Source organism: Cebus imitator, unplaced genomic scaffold, assembly GCF_001604975.1.
Source record: "Cebus imitator isolate Cc_AM_T3 unplaced genomic scaffold, Cebus_imitator-1.0 Scaffold70, whole genome shotgun sequence".
NCBI classification, from domain to species: Eukaryota; Metazoa; Chordata; class Mammalia; order Primates; family Cebidae; genus Cebus; species Cebus imitator.
The window spans coordinates 802,666-824,332 of NW_016107385.1; positions in this window are offsets into that span (position 1 = coordinate 802,666).

Below are 21,667 nucleotides of genomic sequence, written 5' to 3' on the forward strand. Positions count from 1 at the left end.
CTGCTGAACCCAAGTGCTAAGAATAACATGATACTCTGGAGTCTAAAAAGAAAATGGGGATCCAAACCGAATTGCAAAATAAACAAATGATGAAGTTTAATTTACTGAAGTTTTAGCACTGGGAAGCACCTTAAAGATCAATACGACACCCACATTTTATAAATATAGTAACAAATCCCGGAAGGTTTAGATATTAGTGCAAGGTTGTCATTCACCTGCATACGCAGTAACACAACCTGCACTAAACTCCATATCCAACTGCTGGAAATATATTTCTTGGAAGCACCTCAAATTCAATATGCCCAAAACTGACTACATGTTTTCCCCCGTTCTTCAAACCTTTTTTTTCTTCTCTGCCTTGATAGATCATGATACCACTGCCTAACCAGTTGGCTAAGCCAGAAGCCATGTCATGAATTTTTTTTTTTTTTTTTTTTTTTTTTTTTTTTTTTTTTTTTTATTTAGTAGAAACAAAGTCTTACTATGTTGCCCAAGCTGGTCTCGAATTCCTGAGCTCAAGCGGTCCACCGCCTTGGCCTTCCAAAGTACTGGGATTACAGGCATGAGCCACTGTACCTGGCCTTCATCTTTATTTTCTCATTTTCCCTTACTTTTCACTATTGGTTCTTTATTTCCTTCAGTTCTATTTCTTAAGTATCCCTCAGATCCATCAATGTTCTTCTATCCCCATTGTAACTATCTTAGTAAAAGTCATTTCACTACTGACATTAGAAAGTAGACATTGAATGAATCACTTGGATGCCATTTTTTATAAGAAATGGTCTATATTTTAAATGTTATTAAGAAGGTGGAACTACTTCATGCTGTAACTAAAAAGTGATCTTTGGATCGAGATATTCCCAGATCTAGACAAAATTTTAAAATGGTTTACAGTGGGATTGTAGAAGCAAATGACGGTGACTTGAAAGAACACTTTAGGACCTAGGATCAAATAGAGAGTTAAGACTAAATTGAACTATAGAGTACAAAGTTTGAGAAATGGTAAATTTTAAACTTTATTTTCACTTTTCCTCAAGCCCATTATTTTTTCTAAGTAATCTAAGCTTATTATCTTATTTGTTCTTGTGGGTTTTTTCTTAGAGTGTAGTGAAAGAAGAGTCCCTTATGGAAACCATCGGAATCGTGTCGCTGGTAGCATTATAAGTAAGTCAGTAGCTCTATAATCAGGTGAGCCTGTGTTCAAAAGATTTTGTTTTCCTTTTCCAACTTACTTTTTGCCAAAGCAAAAACAGAAATAGCCTACCCAGTGTAAATTTCTTTCATAGGAAAAAGAAATCTCCAGGTAAGGTTGACTACCTAAAGAATGTGGGAAAGGTGTGGTTTGTCTGTTTTATTTGTTTTGTTTTGAGATGGAGTTTTCCTCTTGTTGCCTGGGCTGGAGTGGAATGGCGTGATCTCAGCTCACTGCAACTTCTGCCTCCTGGGTTCAAGTGATTCTCCTGCCTCAGCCTCCCAAGTAGCTGAGATTACAGGCATGTGCCACCATGACTGGCTAATTTTGTATTTTTAGTAGAGATGGGGTTTCTCCATGTCGGTCAGGCTGATTTCGAACTCCCGACCTCAGGTGATATGCTTGCCTCAGCCTCCCAAGGACGTTTGGTTAAATGTACAGTAGTCAGGGAAGGCTATGCATGTAAGTGGAGAAGGACCCATGCAGGTTAGAGAAAAGTGAATGCAAAGACTCTTAATAGAAGCGAATTTGGCTTCTAAATGAAGAGCAAGAAGCTAGTAGGGCTGAAAGGGCTAGGTGAGGCGGCTCTTGGTCAGAGGTAAGACAGCAAGTGCCAGATCTGCTGGGAACTTGGAAGTCATGGTAAAGAGTTCATCTTTTATTCTGAGGGTAATAGGAATCCACTGGAATGTTTTGAACTGAGAAATTTCATGATCCATTATGTGACCTTTTAAAAGAAAACCCCAATTCTGGTTTCAGATCTTATTGGGGTGGTATTGTATTACCTGAGGCTTTGTCTTAAGCATTCCACTGAAATGCTCTCAATGGGGCCCCCCACTGCCTCCACATGTCTAAATGTGATGGATGTTTTTTAGACCTCACCTCACTGAGCAACTTTTGACACATTCTTCATGCTACACTGTCCTTATTTCCTCAAATTTCACTGGTCCCTTCTCTCTTCTCTTAGCTCTACAAGTTGGAATTCTTCAGGGTCCAGCAATAAACTCTTTCTAGCAATACTCCCTGCTTAGAGTTAAATGCCATATTTATGCTTGTGGTATCCACATTTAGATCTTCTACTTGACATGCCTACTGGATGTCTCATTGGCATTTCCGTTTTAATGAGGCCAAAACAGGGCTCCTCTCCAAACCTGCTCCACCTCCAGTATCCTTTAAGAAATGATCATAATTCACCCAGTTGTTCAGAGTTCATCTTTTTGCTTCATGCTTTAAATACAGACAGTCAACAAGAGATTCAATTTAAAAATAGATTTCAGTCCTGAATAGTTCCCACCATGGGCACCACTACCATCTCAGTCCAAGGTTTAATGATCTCTTGCCTATACTTCTGTAACAGCTTTCCTACTTTTACCTACTCACTTCAGGGGCTTTTATTTTTAGAAAGATGTATTACTTTCTGTTCACTGAATATTGGTCTTCCATTATCATAGTTTTAGGATTAATTGTTACTATGTTTTTTCTTAAGTGCACAATTATTTTCCTTATTCTCCTCCCTTCCATCCTACTTGTATTTTGTGCACAAGTAATGAGGAAAGAGAATTTAACATTGTGTGGCTATTCGGTACCAGACAATGTGTTGAACACATTCACATATATTATTACTCAATACTTTCGTAATGTAGGCATGATTACTTTCATTTCACAGATGGAACAAGACATACAAAAATTGAGAAAATTGGCTATGTTCTTAAGTGTGACAGCTAAAATTAAAACCCTGGTCTTTGTGCTTCCCATTCTTTCCTGGCTTTCATTCTACCCCTGTGGGGATTTTCTCCATTGTCCCCTTCTTAAGTCCCTGGTCTGTCCTCTTCTTTTATTTCTACTTATTGTTTTTGTTCAACCTGCATTGTCTCTTTTTTCCCTTCAAATTTCTGCATTTGTATTTCCTCTAATTCTGTATTTTCTGTTTTGCTCACTGATGTATCTTACCCATAAATGACTCTCAAGTATACAAAATTTTTGAAGGACAGTCTGTCTGTGAGATTAGTTTCATGACTCCTATCAATAACCAAAGTCACTTAAAGATGTTAAGTCTTTGCTTAGAAATTTTTAGAAAAAAAAAATGACTAACTAGGAGGTCAGAATGAGCCTCTGTAGCATGTTTCTGCAATGCCTTATATTCTTACAAAGAGGCCTTTATTTGCTTCCTCCTAATGGAGCAGCGTTAAGTCCATCGTGCTTAGCAAATGCTGGCACTTATCCATTACCCCCTGTAGTTAGATCTACAGGTGATTAAAGTCATCTCTACTTCTGATGACATAGGTTTAACCTTTGTGTATCTTATTAGAATTACTTTTTTTAAGCATTTAAAAACCATTCTTTTTAATATGAATACTTTTCTTAGTCTTTTAATTTTCTCCACTTAATTTTCAGTAAAAGCAAACCAAATAATGCATGATGTTTTTAACCAGGAATAAATTGCTATCTATTTTATTTCTGTTTTTTAATTTAACTTTTTTAAGTTCAGGGGTACATGTGCAGGTTTGTTATGTAGGTAAATTAGTGTCATGGGGTTTTGTTTACAGATTATTTTGTCACCCAGGTGTTAAGCTTAATATCCATTGGTTATTTTTCCTGATTCTCTTTCTCCTTCCACCCTCCACACTCTGATAGGCCCCATTATCTGTTGTTCCCCTTTTTGTGTTCATGTATTCTCATCATTTAGCTCCCAGTTGTAAGGGAAACATGCAGCATTTGATTTTCTGTTTCAGTGTTAGTCTGTTAAGGATAATGTCCTCCAGCTCCATCTATGTTTCTGCAAAGGACATGATCTCATTCTTTTTAATGGCAATGTAGTATTCCATGTTGTATATGTACCACATTTCCTTTATCCAGGTTACCACTAGTGGGCATTTAGGTTAACTCCATGTCTTTGCTATTGTGAATAGTGCTGCAGTGAACATATGTGTGCACCCGTCACTATAACAACAATTTACTTTTTGGTATATATCCAGTAACTGGGTTGCTGGATTAGTGATACTTCTGTTTTTAGGTTTTTAAGGAATCACCACACTGTTTTCCAAAATGGTTGAACTAATTTACATTCTCACCAATAGTGTATAAGTATTCCTTTTTCTCTGCAACCTCACCAAGTTTTTGTTTTTGTCTCTGTTTTTTTTTTTCTCTTTTTAAGAATAACCATCCTGACTGGTGTGAGATGGTATCTCATTGTGGGTTTGATGAGCATTTTTTTCTTTTTTTTTTTTCTTTTGAGACAGAGTCTCGCTCTGTTGCCAAGGCTAGAGTGCAGTGGCATGATCTCTGCTCACTGCAACCTCCGCCTTCCAGATTCAAGTGATTCTCCTGCCTCAGCCTCCTGAGTAGCTGGGATTACAGGCGCCCACCACCACACCCAGCTAACTTTTGTATTTCTAATAGAGATGGGGTTTCACCATGTTGGTCAGCTGGTCTCGAACTCTTGACCTTGTGATCTGCCTGCCTCAGCCTCCCAAAATGCTGGGATTATAGGCATGAACCACTGTACCTGGCCTGATTTGCATTTCTCTAATGATCAGTGATGTAGAGCTTTTTTTTTCCTGTGCTTGTCACATGTGTGTCTTCTTTGGAAAAATGTCTGTTCGTATACTTTGCCCACTTTTAATGGGGTTGTTTTTTCTTGTAAATTTGCTTAAGTTCCTTATAGATACTGGATATTAGACCTTTGTTAGGTGCGCAGTATGCAAAAATGTTCTCCCATTCTGTAAGCTGTTTACTCTGTTAGTTTATTTTGCTGTGCAGCTCTTCAGTTAGATCCCATTTGTGAATTTTTGCTCTTGTTGCAATTGCTTTTGGTGTCTTCATCATGAAATTCTTTGCCCAATATACAAAGAATGGTATTGCCTAGGTTGTCTACCATTTCTGTGTCCAGTATGGTATTGCCTAGGTTGCTTTCCAAGGTTTTATAGTTTTGGGTTTTACGTTTAAGTCTTTAATCCATCTTGAGTTAATTTTTGTGTATGGTGCAAAGAAGGGGTGCAGTCTCAGTCTTCTGTATATGGCTAGGCAGTTATCTCAGCATCATTTATTCAATAGAGAGTCCTTTCTCATTGCTTGTTTTTGTCAGATTTGTTGAAGATCAGATAGTCATAGGTTTGCAGCCTTATTTTTGAGCTCTCTATTCTGTTCCATTGGTCTATCTGTTTTTATACCAGTACCATGCTGTTTTGGTTACTGTAGCCCTGTAGTGTACTTTGAAGTCGGGTAGCATGTTATCTCTTGCTTTCTTCTTTTTCCTTAAAATTGCCTTGGCTATTTGAAATTATTGTTTATCAACAGTAGCTTAATCTAATTTTCAAACTTACCTTTGTCTCCCAAGAAGTTGTCTGATTTAGAAAATTACAAAATAAAGTGGAATCAAGAACAAGAACTCTGGAAAAGTGATTTTCAAGGTGTAAGACCAACCCTGGATCACTAAACTTCCTCCAGTAAGAAGCAGGCTGAGAAAGCTGTACATTCTCCAAAGACTCAGTTCAGATAGTTACTGAGGATAAGAAAACAGGAAAAAGCTCCTGTAGGGTGAATAATGGCCCCCAAAGATGACAAGCCCTAATCCCTGGAACCTGTAGAGTTACCTTATATCAGAATGTAGCCTTTGCAGGTGTGACCAAGGATCCTGAGTTGGAGAGATTATCCTGAAGTATTCAGGTAGACCCTAAATACAATAATTTCATATGTCCTTATGAGAAAGAGTAGACATGCCTTACAAGAATGAAGTGACACACAGAAAGCAATGTAAAGACAGAACAGGGAGATTTGAAGATGCTGACCTTGAAGACGAGGGTTGTAATCACAAGCCAAGGAATGCTGGTCACCACCAGAACCTGGAAGCGGAAAGAACAGATCCTCCCCTACCTAGAGTTTCCAGAAGGAGCACAGCCTTGCTGATACCCTGATTTCAACCCAATGTGTTCAAATTTCAAACTTTAAGCCTTTAGAAGTATAAGTTAAAATTTTGGTAATTTGTTCCAACAGCTACATAAAAACTAATACATACCTCAGAAACCAAAGCAGTGGGCCACAGGAATGGACAAAGGAATTTTTCTGAGCAGAATTAGGGAGTAATCAAGGATTCTTTCTCACTTTCAGGATAAGAGACCTTCCTGTTGTCACCTGAGTGGAATTTTAGAATTGCTTTGGACGATTAATTGCTTTATATCTACTATCTTTCCTTTTTTTGAACGAGAATTTTTTTATTGCAGTTATCCTGTTCTTGCTTTAGCAATGTATGTGGGATATGTTGGAGAAGTGGCCAGTAAGTTGACTCTTGGCTCATAAATCTATGGAGAAGAACCGTGTCTCAAAGAAGAGAAATACACAGGTCCAGGCTGTTAAGCTGGCTGCAACAATAGGATGGTACTTTAGGTTGTCTCCCTTGGGAATTGATCGAATGTGTTCCTTGTATGGTGTTAAAGAAAAATTCAGATGCTTGTTAAAATGGTACGGCAGACTTCATTCAGAACTATTGTATAGAGATACGAACTATAGCAATGGGGATTTTGCAGTAAGAAAGAGAAATTGGACTCAGTTCTGATTACATCAAGGACAAGTAGGGATTAATAGCCAACGAGTAGCATGGGAGCCAGTGGACAAAAAATTTCTATAAGGAAACACCAGGAGTAAGGGAGATCGTGGCTAAACCAACTTGACAAGATCCTTGCTGAAGGCAGACCAAAGAGATAAGATATCAAGGGTGAGGTATGAGAAAATAATCATATATCAGAAGGGGATTTTCACTAAACTGTTCCAGCAGGATTCTTGCCAAAACTGAACTAAGTGGGCTAAGGACAGAGCCCAAGGTTAGGGTCTAGTCTGATGAGCCTGACTCAAGTCAAGAAGCCTTTGTTAGTAGATGGAAAGAATCAAAGGAATGGTTGATGGCCTGATTAAGGCAGAGATTTCTAGTGCTTTTCTAGTATCCATATGCTTCTCTACCTCTCCAAGCTTCCTCTAGAATATATTGAGGCTATATGACTACTTTTAGCCAACGTAATTTAAAGGGCAGTGATGGGTCACATTTGAGGAAAGGCAGTTAAGAACTAGTATGCCTTTGTGTCTTTTGCCCTCTGCAGGAATCTTAGTGGTCATGAATAGCTGGTGTAGCTACAAGATGGAGGAGGACAACCTGAATTTCATTGGACTTTGCCCGAATAAGAAATATACCCTTGTTATGTTAAACTCATGGTACTTTGGAGTTTTGTTGTTGTTTTTTTTTTCAGCGACTCAATCTGGCACTATCCAAATAAATATAAGTGATAAGCACTTAACTGAATTATTTTAGAGCACTGATTTGGCTTTAGCCAGTGAAGGCAAATTAGAACATGAATCTCTTTTTTTGTACATTTTTTATTAATCTGCCTCCATCCTCACTGAATAAATTTAAAAATGATCTATCTGAAGAAGGAGGAATTTGTTGGCTGCCTTACATCGTTTATATGACTTTAACCCTGAGTACTGGGAAGAGAAAGGCAGATATGAAGCTGGAGATTCTGCACTACCATATCCCCAAGCACCAGCCCCTGGGGATGAAATGAAAGGTAACCTGTCATTACGTTATGAAGATTTGTATTTCACATCAGAAAGGTTGAACTTTATCCTGAAGATTATAAAAATTCATTAAGGAGCGGGAGGGGGAAAGGAAGGATGGAAGGAGAAGGAGAGGATAATCATATTTGCATTCCTGAGTGATTATGTCATTAAATTATTTAATGAATACTTATTGGGAGTCTGGGACTTCAGAGTAAGCAAAACTAGTTATCTGCTTTCATAGGGCTTACATTGTAGATGAGGGAGAGGGTACTCAATAAACAAAATCAAATCAGAATGTTGCCACCTGAGTGGCCAATGACAGCCTGAGAAGGTGACTTCTGAGATGAGACCTACATGTCAATAGGGAGCCAGCCATATAAAAATTAGAGGGAAGTTCATTCCAGGAACAGTAAACCATTCTGTGGTAGAGACTTGGACTCATATCTAACTTGGCTGTCCTTATTGGCATACAGAAGGATTATATTTTCTTACCTGTGGGGTTACAGGTAGTTACTTCAGGAAAATGGGTTCTGGAGAATGGGTTATGAGATAAAGTGATGTCAATAATTTGCAGGTTGTCGTAAGACCTGCTAGTACTTTCTTCTTCTACCACAACAATCACAGATGAAGGCCTTATACTGCAATGGCGATGGTGAAACCACAAGGCTGAGGCAGCCTGCATTACCGGGGCCCCTAATGGACAGCAGTCATGCTGGAGAGCTGCCTGGTCGCACTGGATACTTTGTGGGATTTGAGGATCATATTACAATAGCATAACCTACCCTATTTTGTCTAACACAGGCCTCAGGTGGAAACAAGCTTTATGGGTTAGAAGAAGAGATAGAAGACTAGAATAGGAGCAGAGTGAACATGGGAGAGATTGTCAGAAGCCAGTTTATGTAGGCATCATACACCAAGGTAAGGAGTTTTGATTTTATTCCAGGTACAAAGAGAAAATAATTGAAGTGTTTTTGCTAGGGAATGGCATTTTATAATTCACAATTGTAAAAGATTACTCTGGCAACTATATGGAGAATTGATTGAGAAAGAGGGAGACAAAACGAAAAAGCAAGAAGGCCAATGATGAGGATATTATAGTAGTCTTAGGAGTTTTTTTGGTTTGGATCAGATGATGAAAAGAAAGGGACAGATTCTACATATGTTTTGAAGGCCACTTCAACAGGACTTCATAACGGATTAAATGGTGTGGGAGGAGGAAATCAGTGAGAGTATAATACTTTACCTTAAATCTGGAGAGATGTTGATGTAAGTGAGCCCAGGAAAGAAGAAAGTCTTAGTGGGGATAGGAATGGTAAGGCCATAACACACCTGAGGGGACTGTTAGACACCCAAGTGGAGATGTTGAATAGGGACTTCAGTATATAAATACAAAGTCTCGAGAAGCAATCAGGTTTGGAGATGTAAAATTAGTGCATAAATGATTTTGCCTTGATCTTCGGTTTTCATTTTGTGGGTTCATAGAGTTATTAATTATTTAATTAATAAGCTTGATCTAATGATCACGTATTGTATCCCCAAATTGCAGAATATGTTTTATTTTTAAACACTCTTAGAAAATTTACAAAAATTGACCATATATTGGGACATAAAACAAATTTCAGTAAATTTTAAAAGATTGATTAGAGACATATCTCTGATCTGAATGATGTTAAGGAACAAAAAGGGAATTTGAAAAAATATATAAGGAACATTAGAAACACACTGTTAAATAACTTGTGGTTCACAGGAGGACTTATAATAATAATTAGAGATTATTTAGACTGGAACAATAATAAAAATCACAGACACAGAATATCGAAACATATAAGAGCAGCCAAAATAGTACTTAGATAAAAATTTGTAGCTTTAAACATTAATATTAGAAAAGAAGAATGTATTAAAGCCACCGAAGAACCAACATGAGAAGTTAGAAAAGAATAACATAATAAAGTCAAAGAAAGTAAAGGAAGGAAATAAGAGTAGAATTTAATAAACTAGAAAATAAACACAGAATGTAGAAAACCAGCCGAATCAAATGGTGGTTTTGAAAAGACAAGTTAAAGTGATAAACCTCTGGCAGGACTAATCAAATAAACAAGGAAAAAATAAACCGGATCATTGTTCTGTATCCAGCCAAAATATATTTTGAAAACAAAGATAAAATAAAGACTTGCTCAGATATACAAAAGCTGAAAGAATCATTACCATCAGATCTTCACTGGAATAAATGTTAAAAAAAAAAAAAAAAAGTATTTTAGCCAGAACTAAATGACACCAGGTAGAAATCTGGATCTAAACAAAGGAATGAAGAGCTCTGGAGGTAGTAACTATATGGTCAAATAAATACTTGACTCATATTTAATTCTTTTAAAAAGAATATTGACTGTTTAAAAATAAAAACAAAGTCGTATGTGCTTTGTAACATATGTAGAAATAAAATTCATGACATAATAGCCAAAGACTGGGAGGGGAGAAATGGAATTATAATGTTCTTAGGCTATATGTGAAATGTTATAATAGCGCTTGAAGATAAGCTGATAAATATTCATACTGTAAACTCTAAAGTAACCACTAACATAGCCAAGCAGAGCTAAGCAAAGATTTTTTTCTGTCTATAAATGAGATAGCCTCTTACATTAGACTGGGAAACCATTCTCCTCACTTGACCTCAGGACCTCACTTTGGATAACAACAACAAAAAACCCATTAAGATGTTTTCCTAAGCAAAGATACCAACCTCTTGATCCTTGGCTATCATCACTACAAGCAAACCAGGTTTTGAAATGACGGTTTTCTTAGGCAGGACTTCGACCCCGACTTATCTCAGTAAAAAGAAAGAGGTCAACAGAAAATTTTGTATTCCCCGTCCAGAGCAGCCCATTCATGTACATATTGAATCTTCCCTAAAAAGTATAATTTTCCTTTGGGCAGGGACAGAATGTTATTTAAATAGTGTTTATCTTTCAATCCCACAGAGTACTCCTCATTTTGATTTGTATCTCTGCTCACTAAATATTTGCCGAATAAATGAATGATTGGCTACATGTTATTTAAAGACTTGTGGAAACAGTATAAATGAAACAGAGATGGGAGGGCCCCCTGTCCCTGCCACATTCCATGGTAGTTAGAAGTCCATCTTCTTAGAATGCGTCACGTGACTGGGCTCGTTCTGCCGTGCTTCTTTTGAGCTGTGTCATGACACTTGCTACTTTCATTTTTTTTTTTTTTGGTCATTTTTATCCTGGGCTCAATTCGCAAAATCATCTGTATTTCTAATTATCTTACTCATCAAATATTACTGCCTATTCTGCACAGACTTATGTGTGAAGAGAACTATCATTCCCTACCTTCAACACTGAATTAAAAAATACATTACTTAAATTATTTGCCTAGTGTTAAGGTCCCTACTCTGAAGAAGTTCAAAACAGGTTTTTAAGGGACTAAAGAAGTAGAGAAAATATAGTTGAGCAACTTTTAGTTTCTTTCTGTTTCCCCTAGAAACATTTATTTTCCTTCTTTGTAAGATACAAATAATAATGTTTTCAAATGCTAGGTTATATGGTTAAATTCATTGCTCTTTTTTTCATGTGATAAATAATTATGACTTATAAATAAATATTATGCCAATACTCTTTAAGAAAAATTTTAACATGCAATAATGTCATATAATATTTAAATGACATATGATTTTACAAATAAAGTTATTGTGGTTTTTATATGAATGAATGGGACAGAAAAGAGTGTGAAGAATGTCTTCTACACATTTCAAATGGGACATGTGTTGTTCTCTACCCATGACTCTGGATATAGTGTCTGAGGGTGGAAGGTTGGGGTTGGGGGACAAAGAAAGAAAATGGGATTAAGAAGATCAAGATTAAAGTGGACTAAGAAGGTGGGAGGGGCTGTGCTGTGGGCCCTTCTGACCTTTCTTCATTGGCTCCTTAACTAGCCACTCCTTGAATACTGGAGTCCTGAAGATCTGTCCTAGCATATCTCTGCTGCCTACTCAGACCATGTGGGAAAATTTTCATTGGCTTTGGGGTCTTCAACCAGCATTGAAATGCAGTGACACCACCTCTATAATTCTGGCCCAGATACTTTTCATGAACATAAAATCTATATTCCCAGTTGCCAGAGGACATACCCAATCTGATTTCTCTCCCATAGAGCAGGGGTTGGCAAACTACAGTGTATGGGCCAATTCTTGCCTGCCACCTGTTCTTATACAGCCTTCAAGCTAAGAATGGTTTTTATATTTTTAGTTGTTGAAAAAAATCAAAAGAATATTTCATGACATGTGAAAGTTATGTGAAATCCAAATTTCATTGTCCACAAATTAAATATTCTTGGAACACAGCCATGCTTGTTCATAGGGACTGGTGGCTGCTTTTGAGCTACAATGGCAGAGTTGAGTAGTTTCAAGTAGTTATAACAGTCCATATGGCTCACAAAGCCTAAAATGCTTACTGTCTAGGTCTTTATAGAAAAAGTTTGTCTATCTTTGCTTTAGAGTACAACTCAAATGATGCTATGTAATTTCCTTTTTTTCCCCTTTTCCACCCCCTGCCACTTTCCAAGCGTAGATCTTAAGAAGTGATGTAGCTTCAACCCTGTTGAGTAGAATCCTCCATGTTGAAGCCTTCAGGCACCATAGAAGCAGTCTGAATGCCTTGGGGCCACCATGTTGTAAAAATGCTTAAACCAGCTGACATAGAAAGTCCCTAAGACTACCAAAGAGCGCTTCCCCATTCCCCTGCCCTGACCCCAGCACATCCACACTGCAAGTATGTTATAGACTCCTCAGCCAGAACTGCCCAGCTAAGCCTTTCCTGAATTCCAGACCCACAGAAACCGTGGGCAACAATGAGATGAATGTTGTTGCTTTAAGCTGCTATATTTTAGGGTGATTTGTTATGCAGCAAGAGGTAAATCAAACACTGTCACTCGTTTCATCTTGGCTACTGCAACATCTTCTTCCTTGCTCCCCTTAGTTTATTTGTACATTGTGTTGTCATTTGCAATCATCTTTTCCTTCCTTTGAAAGAATATTTTGCATCCCAGTCCTTGCTATGCCTTCCTGTAGGTGAAGTAGACTTCCTTATTCCTTTGTTTATCTTGGCCACGTGGCTTACATGGGCCCTTGGAAATGTGAGTGGATGTAAACTCTAAGCAGGTGCTTTTAGAGATATGGGAAATTTACTTCATGCCCTCTGCCAGGAGAATGATGCATCTCCAAGAGGGGCTGATCCTTCAGCCTGAGTACCAGGATGAGGAGAAATGTGGGGCTGGTGCACAGTCTACCTGCAACCTAATGCAGATCCTCAGTTGATCCATTACTGACATGCAGCACCAATGAAAAATAACCTTTATGGTTGCCAATAGCTGAGATTTTTGAAGTTACTTATTCCTCAGCATGACTGTAGCATAATGAGCTTCTACCTGCTGAGAGCCTGAGCATATATAGAATACATTGCATTGCATTGCTTCTGTTCTTTAGCATGGCTTAGGAGCCCTTCGTGATCTGGTCTCTCATCTCCTGCCATGAACTGAGTCTCTTCCCAGCAGTTTCATGTTTATGTGTCCTTTGCACACACTATTTCTTCTGCCTGGAATGCTCTTGGTTGCCTATCAAATTATGTGTAATTCTTTAAAACTTCCCTGAAGAGACCGTCTCTTTGGTCTCCCCCTAGACGCCCCCCCCCACCCGCAGTGATCGCTCCTAGTATCTTCCGCATTTGCTCACATGCCAATGAGCACCTATCGATATTTGTTTACCAGTCTGACTCCCCTCCTAGATTATAATCCCCTTGACAACCGAAGAATGTCTCTTTTGTGTTTGTTTTACATCCCTAGACCACAGTGCAAAGCCTAACATTGATGAGTACTCAAAGTATGTTCGTTGAATGAGTGACTGAGGCAGAGGAATCCTTGAGGGTGAGGGATAAGATTGAAGTTTAGGGCAAATCTGGTTTACAGCCTCTGTCACTTCTTACCTCTAGCATTTTTCTATAGAACAAATCAGGTTAAAGTAGCATTAAAGGCAAGCTTGAAGGATAAAGGAATCACAAAAATTTATTCTGAAGACTATTATGGTCTTAGGAATTTTGAGGTTGATTTTATGTATATAAAGCTCAGTTGGTTGATGGGTTGGTTGGTCGGTTGATTTATTTGGCCACCACTCATAATCTCTTCCTCTCCCTATAGCAGTCTTCTTATTGTCAGTTCCATAATCATTAAATTCCACACAGTCACCCCATTTGCACACCTTCAAAGAACCATCCTGGGTTCTTGCCAGGGCAGGCATTTCTAATTCACCTACTAATTTAAACCCTTTGGTTGTCTCTATCAGAGTCTTGGGTGCAACTTTGTGAGAGAAGGCAGTTCAGAGGAATGCCTAGTGAGGATCAGATCCAACTCAGGAAGAGCAGAGGTGAGGGGACGGAGCCTCTTCCATCTTTTCATGCCCACGGCTCATTGTGTTGAGCCATAGGCCATGTGCTGATTGATGACTACTGGTTTTCTAGGAGAATGGGCTTATCATATTAGCACCACGGGGACATGCTGAGCAACCTTAGGTGAGTCTTAAATTTTCTTTTAAAACTGTATATGAAAATAGCATAGTAACCATCAGAGATTGTGAGTATTAATTGGACATGTACTTGTTTTATTTGACCCTAAGCCTGACTCTGCCTCTAGCTAGTTCTTTGGGCTTCAGCAAAATAAAGTGATTTGGAAGAAACTGAGAGCTAATGTTCCCTTAAACCTTCAAGAGTCTAAGATTCATAATGGATTTAGCAGCTGCAGGATTTTGATGATGTGCCCAGAAATACACATCACAATTGGATCAAGATTGTGAATGCACTTATCTTTAAATAAGGATGGATGGGGGGATCTGATGAAATTTTGGTGAGAATAAAATAAAATGCTGGATATGAACATGCTTTGAAAATGTTTATGCATTTTATACAAAGTCCTGCTCAATATTGAAGAGTAAAATATCACATCCAGTAACTTCCTGTCATCTTAACAAAATTGATAATTATTTTTACCCAAAGAGAAATAGCTGAAAACAAGTTCTGTTGAGAGATACTATTAAAAATATAGTGTTCCTCACATTATTCATAGTCTCCCACTCCTTCCTTGCTTTATGTATCAGTGATTGTCCTCCCCTTCTGACCAGTCTACAAGCTGCAAACCCAGAGTTGCTCCAGACACACCCTCTCCTGCACTCCCATTCCTGGACCACTTGGCTCAGTACCTCCCCCTTAGTCCAAGCTGCCATCAGCTCTTGCTTGGCCTTAGCTTAGTGCCCCAACCTACCACCCTCAGTCCCTTCTCCATACTTCAAATCTGTTCTGATCCCTTTTGAGGCTCCTCATTGGCCTTAGGGAAAAAGCACAACCCTTTAGCACTACTGGGTGGACTCCACAGTCCCGTCAGCCTTCAGGGTTCTGGCCACGCTGGCCTTCTTTCAGTCTTTCTGTCCATGCTTCCTCCCACTGCAGGGCCTTCCTTCATGCAATTTCCGAGCCTGACAGCTTCCGTAGCATCTCCCCTCCTAACTAACTCCCACTCATCTTTCAAGCAGCCCCAGTGTCATTTCCTCAGGAAAGCTTTTTCTTGGACTTCCTGATGGGTTATGACCTCTCACAACCCATATATGTATCTAACATTTATTTGTGTGATTAATAAATTAAAAATGATAATTTTCATGAGACTAGTCACCGTGTTTATTTTTGTTTATCATTTAAATCCCTGACATCTAACAGAGTAGGAGTTCAATACACACACACATGCACGTGTGTGTGTGTGTGTGTATATGTATGTTTTTTTTTTTTTTTTATCATTTAAATCCCTGACATCTAACAGAGTAGGAGTTCAATACACACACACATGCACGTGTGTGTGTGTGTGTATATGTATGTTTTTTTTTTTTTTAAGAATGAAAACTGTTAAGCGTTGTTCTTTTCCCTAGTCCTCCTTTGATTCACAAATACCCTAGGATCAGAATACCCGAAGTTCTCAGATCTGTTTCCTCAGTGGAAATCATCACTGAGACAGGCAGTGAAATCATTTGGTACCTAGAATTATAGGAAAGTCAGAGTGCAGAGTGAATACTGATAGGAGATATGAAAAGTGTGGATGATTAGTGATATGCACCTACTTCTCCAGTGCCTAGGACAAGTTCTGCATCTTGGTTTATCTGATAAGAAATCCTGCGTGGAAAAAGTGCATTCTCCCATTGGTCCCTAAGCTATAAGGGCCCTTCCCGTCCTGAAAACCGAAAGGAAGAAAATTCACATAGCCTTGGAATAATTAAAATAATTACCTGAGGGTGACCAGAATAATGATGGGCCTGCTCTAACTTTCACCCATGTGAGTAAGGCAAAATTAGCCCACTAAAATTGTGAGACAGGGATTAAAGTTGATTTCTCTTTGATTTTCCTTGTGCCCTTAAGTTCTAAGTAAGTCCTGCATATCCAGTGAAATTGTTACATTTGTGCATGGTATTTCTTACCCTTACATCTCTCCTCAAAAGATACTTCTATTTAATCTCCTAGCCTCATTCAGAACCTGGACCAACCTTCCACCCTTCTTTCTTTCAGCTCTAGGAATTTCACTTTCTGATTTTCTTTCAGACTCACTGGCTGCTTTTTTCAAATCCCTTTACTACCTTCTCCTTCTCTACTAAACTGCTAAATTATGCCCCAGGGCTCAGGTCTCAGCTCTTTTATCTTCTCAGAGTGATTTCATTTGGAAACATGGCTTTAATTATCATTTATTAACTGAATAGCTTCCAAATTTATGTGTCTAATTTTGACTTCCCTTTTGATTCCCAGATTTGCATAAATAAACAAACAAACAAAAATTCTTAACATCTCCGCTTGGGTGTGGTGCTGGGTATTTTCCATTTTCCCATCCAGGTCCACTCTGCATCCATCTCTTTACTGTTCTGTGCTTTGGGAGGCTGGCTCATATGGGCTGCGTCACCAGGCTCTCTTGTCCTCTGGCTTCCTGTTGGGTTTGCCCCATGGGAGTCATTAGCAATAGATGGGAAGGCAGGGGACAGTGAGGTTGTGTATGCCTTCTCTTGTCTTTTTTCCTGCCTGCTCACTGTGGGTTAGATGTTTCCCTCTATTGAATTTAACCCTCTTCAATAGCTACAGCTACTCTCTCTGCCTTCTGGTTAGCCCACTTTTTCCCCTAATTGTCTCAAAAACCTAGTGATAATAACTGTTTTGTGCTGTGGCCTGTCCCACACTGCTTCACCACCCATGGTTGGGGTTTTGGGGTTTTTTTTGTTTGTTTGTTTGTTTGTTTTTTTGGTCCATGGTCTTATAATAGTCACTTCATTAAACTCCGTCCCTTTATCTAGTGTACATCTGTTTCCTGCCTCATTCTGACTGATACGGACATCTGTTAGACATCTCAAGATTCACCATAGCCAAAGTAGAATTCATATTCTTCTGAATCTCCTAGTTTTCCCCAGCACTGGACATAGAACCAGCTTGTATAACTCCTTGTTCATGCCATGAACAGGCTGAATTCTATTATATCAGCATTTGTCTTGGTCCTCAGTTTTTGCTTTGCTTTTTTTGGAGACAGGGTTATCCTGTTCTGTCTCCAAGGGTGGAGTGCAGTGGCACAAATACAATTCACTATAGCCTCAAACTCCTGGGCTCAAGCAGGGAATCCTCTCACTTTAGCCTCCCCAGTAGCTGGGACTACAGGCATATGCCACCATGCCTGGCTATTTTTTTTTTTTTTGTAGAGAAAAGGTCTTGCTATGTTACCCTGGCTGGTCTTGAACTTCTAAGCTCAAGTGATCCACTTGCCTTGGCCCCCCAAAATGGTGGAATTATGGGCATGAGCCACCACATCCAGCCACTCTCAAGGCTTTTATACAGAGGTTGATCATCCATTGACTCTCCATCTGTAACAATGACAATGTATAATTAGAAGATTGGGGCTTTTCTTGAATACTGTTTGGTCTAACTGCAATAAGAATTTCCTTACATTTCTTACTATCCCTTAATGCCATAACCTTATGCATCTTTGTATCATTATGTAGCTTACTATTTGAAATACAATAGATATCCCAAAAAGTATATGTCATATTTATGAATTAAGGTTTGTTAAGTATTGATCTAGTTAATTGGGACCCTTTTTGTTCTTATGCATTTAAACTTTTAATAAAAGGCTACAACTTTTATCTGATAGTGCTGTGCATTTACTACAATCGTAACTTACCTAGTGGTAATTCCATCTCACCCTTAGTATTCTGTAGCTTTTAGTTTGGTTTCCTCTAAAGTGCAAGGAATAAGAATTCAGTAGGAATGCTTTTTGCTTTTGAGTTGTTTCTGAGTGGAATGAAGTTTACAAAACTACTGGGAGACTTCTACATGAACAGCTGTTGTGTGACCCTGTGGAAGGAAATGTGCATTTAAAAAAAGGCAAACTATAAACAATAAACATGCTGGGAGGTCAAACTGAGAAGAGGAAAAGGAAGGCTGGGAATAGGAGAACTGAGACCAGGGAATATTTCACACTAGATCTGAAGCAGCTAAGCATTTTTCCTGATGTCTTTAAGAGAAGTTTTAGCCATTTATGGCAAAGAGATGATTGTGGCTATTTATGAACATCACGTTGCTACGTGACACCATGGGATGAGCACCATGCTAACCTATCACTTACTGATTTCCAGAACTAGCAGTGGGGGGCTATATGGGGGCGGGGATAGAATTCAGAAAGGAACATACTGGCATTATTATGAGAAGTATCTGGGGTTGAATGAATCAGCTTTAGGAAAGCCTTCATTTTTCTCTCTCCATTCTGGTAAAATGATCTGTTTAGAATCTTAGGTCCAACCTTTCCCCTGCTCTCTCATTTGGGCCCCCTTGTTGCTAGCAGCCTTTTTCCCCCTCTATTATGACATTTAGCCTCCTCTGGGAGAAAAGCAAATTTGCTTCCTGCAGAAGCCAAGTTGGGAAGTCACCAGGGAGGAAGCCAAGAAGTCAGGCTCTCGATACAGCAAGTCTGAGAACAGGCATTTTCTTCTAAGTCTTCCACACACAGCGTGGGAATGTGTGGGAGGCCGGGCGTCTGTGCTTGAGTGTAAGTCGGGACGTCAAGAAAATGATGCTGTGCGTGATATGGCTGACTCTCAGTCAGCTGGCCACCTGCCAGATGCCAGCTGTCTTAGCAGCTATTTAAATACATGTTTAGCCATTCTGAAATAATAGTGACTTGAGGCAAAGTCAACCACCATTTTAAAAAGCATCTATTGAGTACTAGGCTCACCGTGTTCATTTAACTAATAAGAATGGATTTAGCTTGAGAATACAACTGGCTAGAATCAGTAAATGGCCACTTGTGGGATATGAACCAGCATCCTGTGGGTATCAACAAGGTACACATGCAGTGGGGCAGGATGGTGTGTGGGCATGTGTTATGTAGGCTATGTTTCCCAGAGGCTACTCCCACCTTAGGGACAAGAGTGTGAGTGTAATTAAAAGGTAGGTGTTTTCTGAGCCTTGTCTAAAGCACTTACTGGAAGTGGGAATGCTTTTTCACCCCACTATCACTGAGGTTGCAATGAGTCTAATGCATCTCCTAGCAACCCATGACTTTGTACCAACCAGGTCCCTTCCCCCTGTTACTGCTATTCGTTGAAGAACAATGCTGATGCTATTCTCTCTCACCTGCCTTCACCTGACTTCTGCTGCTGGTGTCTCCTCCTCTCTGGTAGCTCCACTGAAATTCTGCAAATTGAAGAAGACATTGTCTTCAGGGATACTAGTTAAATACCACCCCGTCTAGAGGACCCACAATTTACCTTTATGTAAAACCAGAAAACAAAATGCCTCCCACCATGAAGAGCAAACAGATGGCCCCTCTGGCATGGACCACTGAGAAAAACATGTCCCTTCCTCCCACTGACACCACCACCCACCCAGGCAAATGGCTTGGCAGAGAAACCAGAGTTGGGGTTCTGGCTGTGTTCATCCCCTCAGCCTGATTCGTGCCCTGTACAAACCATATGTGGTGGCCTTGTGTTTGTTTAACTGAGATTAGATGCTAGTGTAAAAAGAAGTTCTGTTAGGGAAAATTTCAATCCTATACGAAATAGATGGAATAAGAGGAATTAGATAAAGCACTCAGTATGCAAATCACTCATCTTCACCAACTTTCAGCTGATGCCTCCTCTTTCTTATATGTACCTTAACTCCATTTCCCCAAGTATTCTAAGGAAGATTCTAAAAAGATTGCATTGAATCTGTATCATTTCTTCTGTAAATCTTTCAGTATGTATCTCTAAAAGATCATGACTCCTATAAAAATATAAACAATACCATTAGCATACACCAAGCCAACAGTAATTCCTTAATATTGGCAAATATCCAAGTTGATGTTCATATTTTCTTGTTTGTCTCATAATTTTTTAACAACTTGCTTGAGTCAGGATCCTAATAAGGTCCATAATTTGTGATTAGTTCGTATGTCTCTTAGATATCTTTTAATTTGTTTTATTTTTTCTGCCGTGCAAATTTTTGTTGAAGAAACAAATTTATTTGCTCTGTAGTTTTCCACAGTCTGGATTTTACTGATTTCATTTAAGTGATGATTTAACATATTCCTGTATGTACTCATCTAAGTTGAAAATTGGGTATACAGTCTTAGTCAGTGCAGGTTGGTGTTTTCTGGATGAGATGACGTCATGGGTATCAGGAGATGCAGAATATGTCGTTGTTTTTCTCTTTGTGATATTATCAGCCATGAATGTTCACTGTCTGGTTCCATTAATTCATTAATGACTGCAAATAGCGCTTTTCTAATTCCTTGTTGATGAACTGGAATGCTTCTGTAAAGGGAGAGTTCTCTCAGCAAACATTTAGTTATCCTGAAGTTTAGATCATATAGAAAAGGCAGAATAGGCCGGGTGCAGTGGCTCATGCCTGTAATCCCAGCACTTTGGGAGGCTGAGGCGGGTGGATCACCTGAAGTCAGGAGTTCAAGACCAGCCTAGGCAACATGATGAAACCCCATCTCCACTAAAAATACAAAATTCGCCGGGCACTGTGGCATGCGCCTGTAGTCCCAGCTACCCGGGAGGCTGAGGCAAGAGAATTGCTGGAACCCAGGAGGCAGAGGTTGAGCGAGCTGAAATCACACCACTGCATTCCAACCTGGGTAAGAGGGTGAGACTCTGTCTCAAAAAAAGAAAAAGCAGAATAAATGTTTGATTCTTTTCCTTCATTTACCAGTTTTCAAAATAGTGAGGTGGTTCCCTACAGTTCTTTAAAAGTAGCCAATGAGATTTGCGGTTTTGTCTTTTTTTAATAAATAAACTCTTGGATGAAATGCTCATATTTGACGTGTTTCAGTTCATTACAGACACTATCTTTATTGATGTTTAAAGTATCCTATCATTGGTATTATTGGTCAGTGGAAACTCGCATAATGTGGCTTTTGCAATATTGCCTTTTTGTTTTTGTTGTTGTTATACTTTCATTTATTTGTTCATTCATCAGTCATCAAACCTTCCCCTACTACTTTGAATGTCCATTTCTACATTTATTATTGTCATTCTACAAGGTGGAGCTTACTTTTTTCCACCTTTGTTTGTTACTTCTTTTTCAGAAAAAACCTTCACTTTGTCGGTTTTTTCATTATGTTGTGTCACCGTTTTTAAGTTATGACACATTATTACTGTTATTTATCTGCTGCTCTGTTGTCCCAGATGTGGCCAGTAGGAGCCCCTTCCAACTAATTTATTCTGTGCCTTTTGACCTGTGCCCATCATGCTTTAAGCATTTCCTTTCCTTCTGACACAACAGATATTTCAGGCTCATTTGAACATTTTCTGTCCCAACCCTGAAACCAGTCAAGTTCCAGTTAGCTCTAATACCTATCAGTGGAGAATGGTAT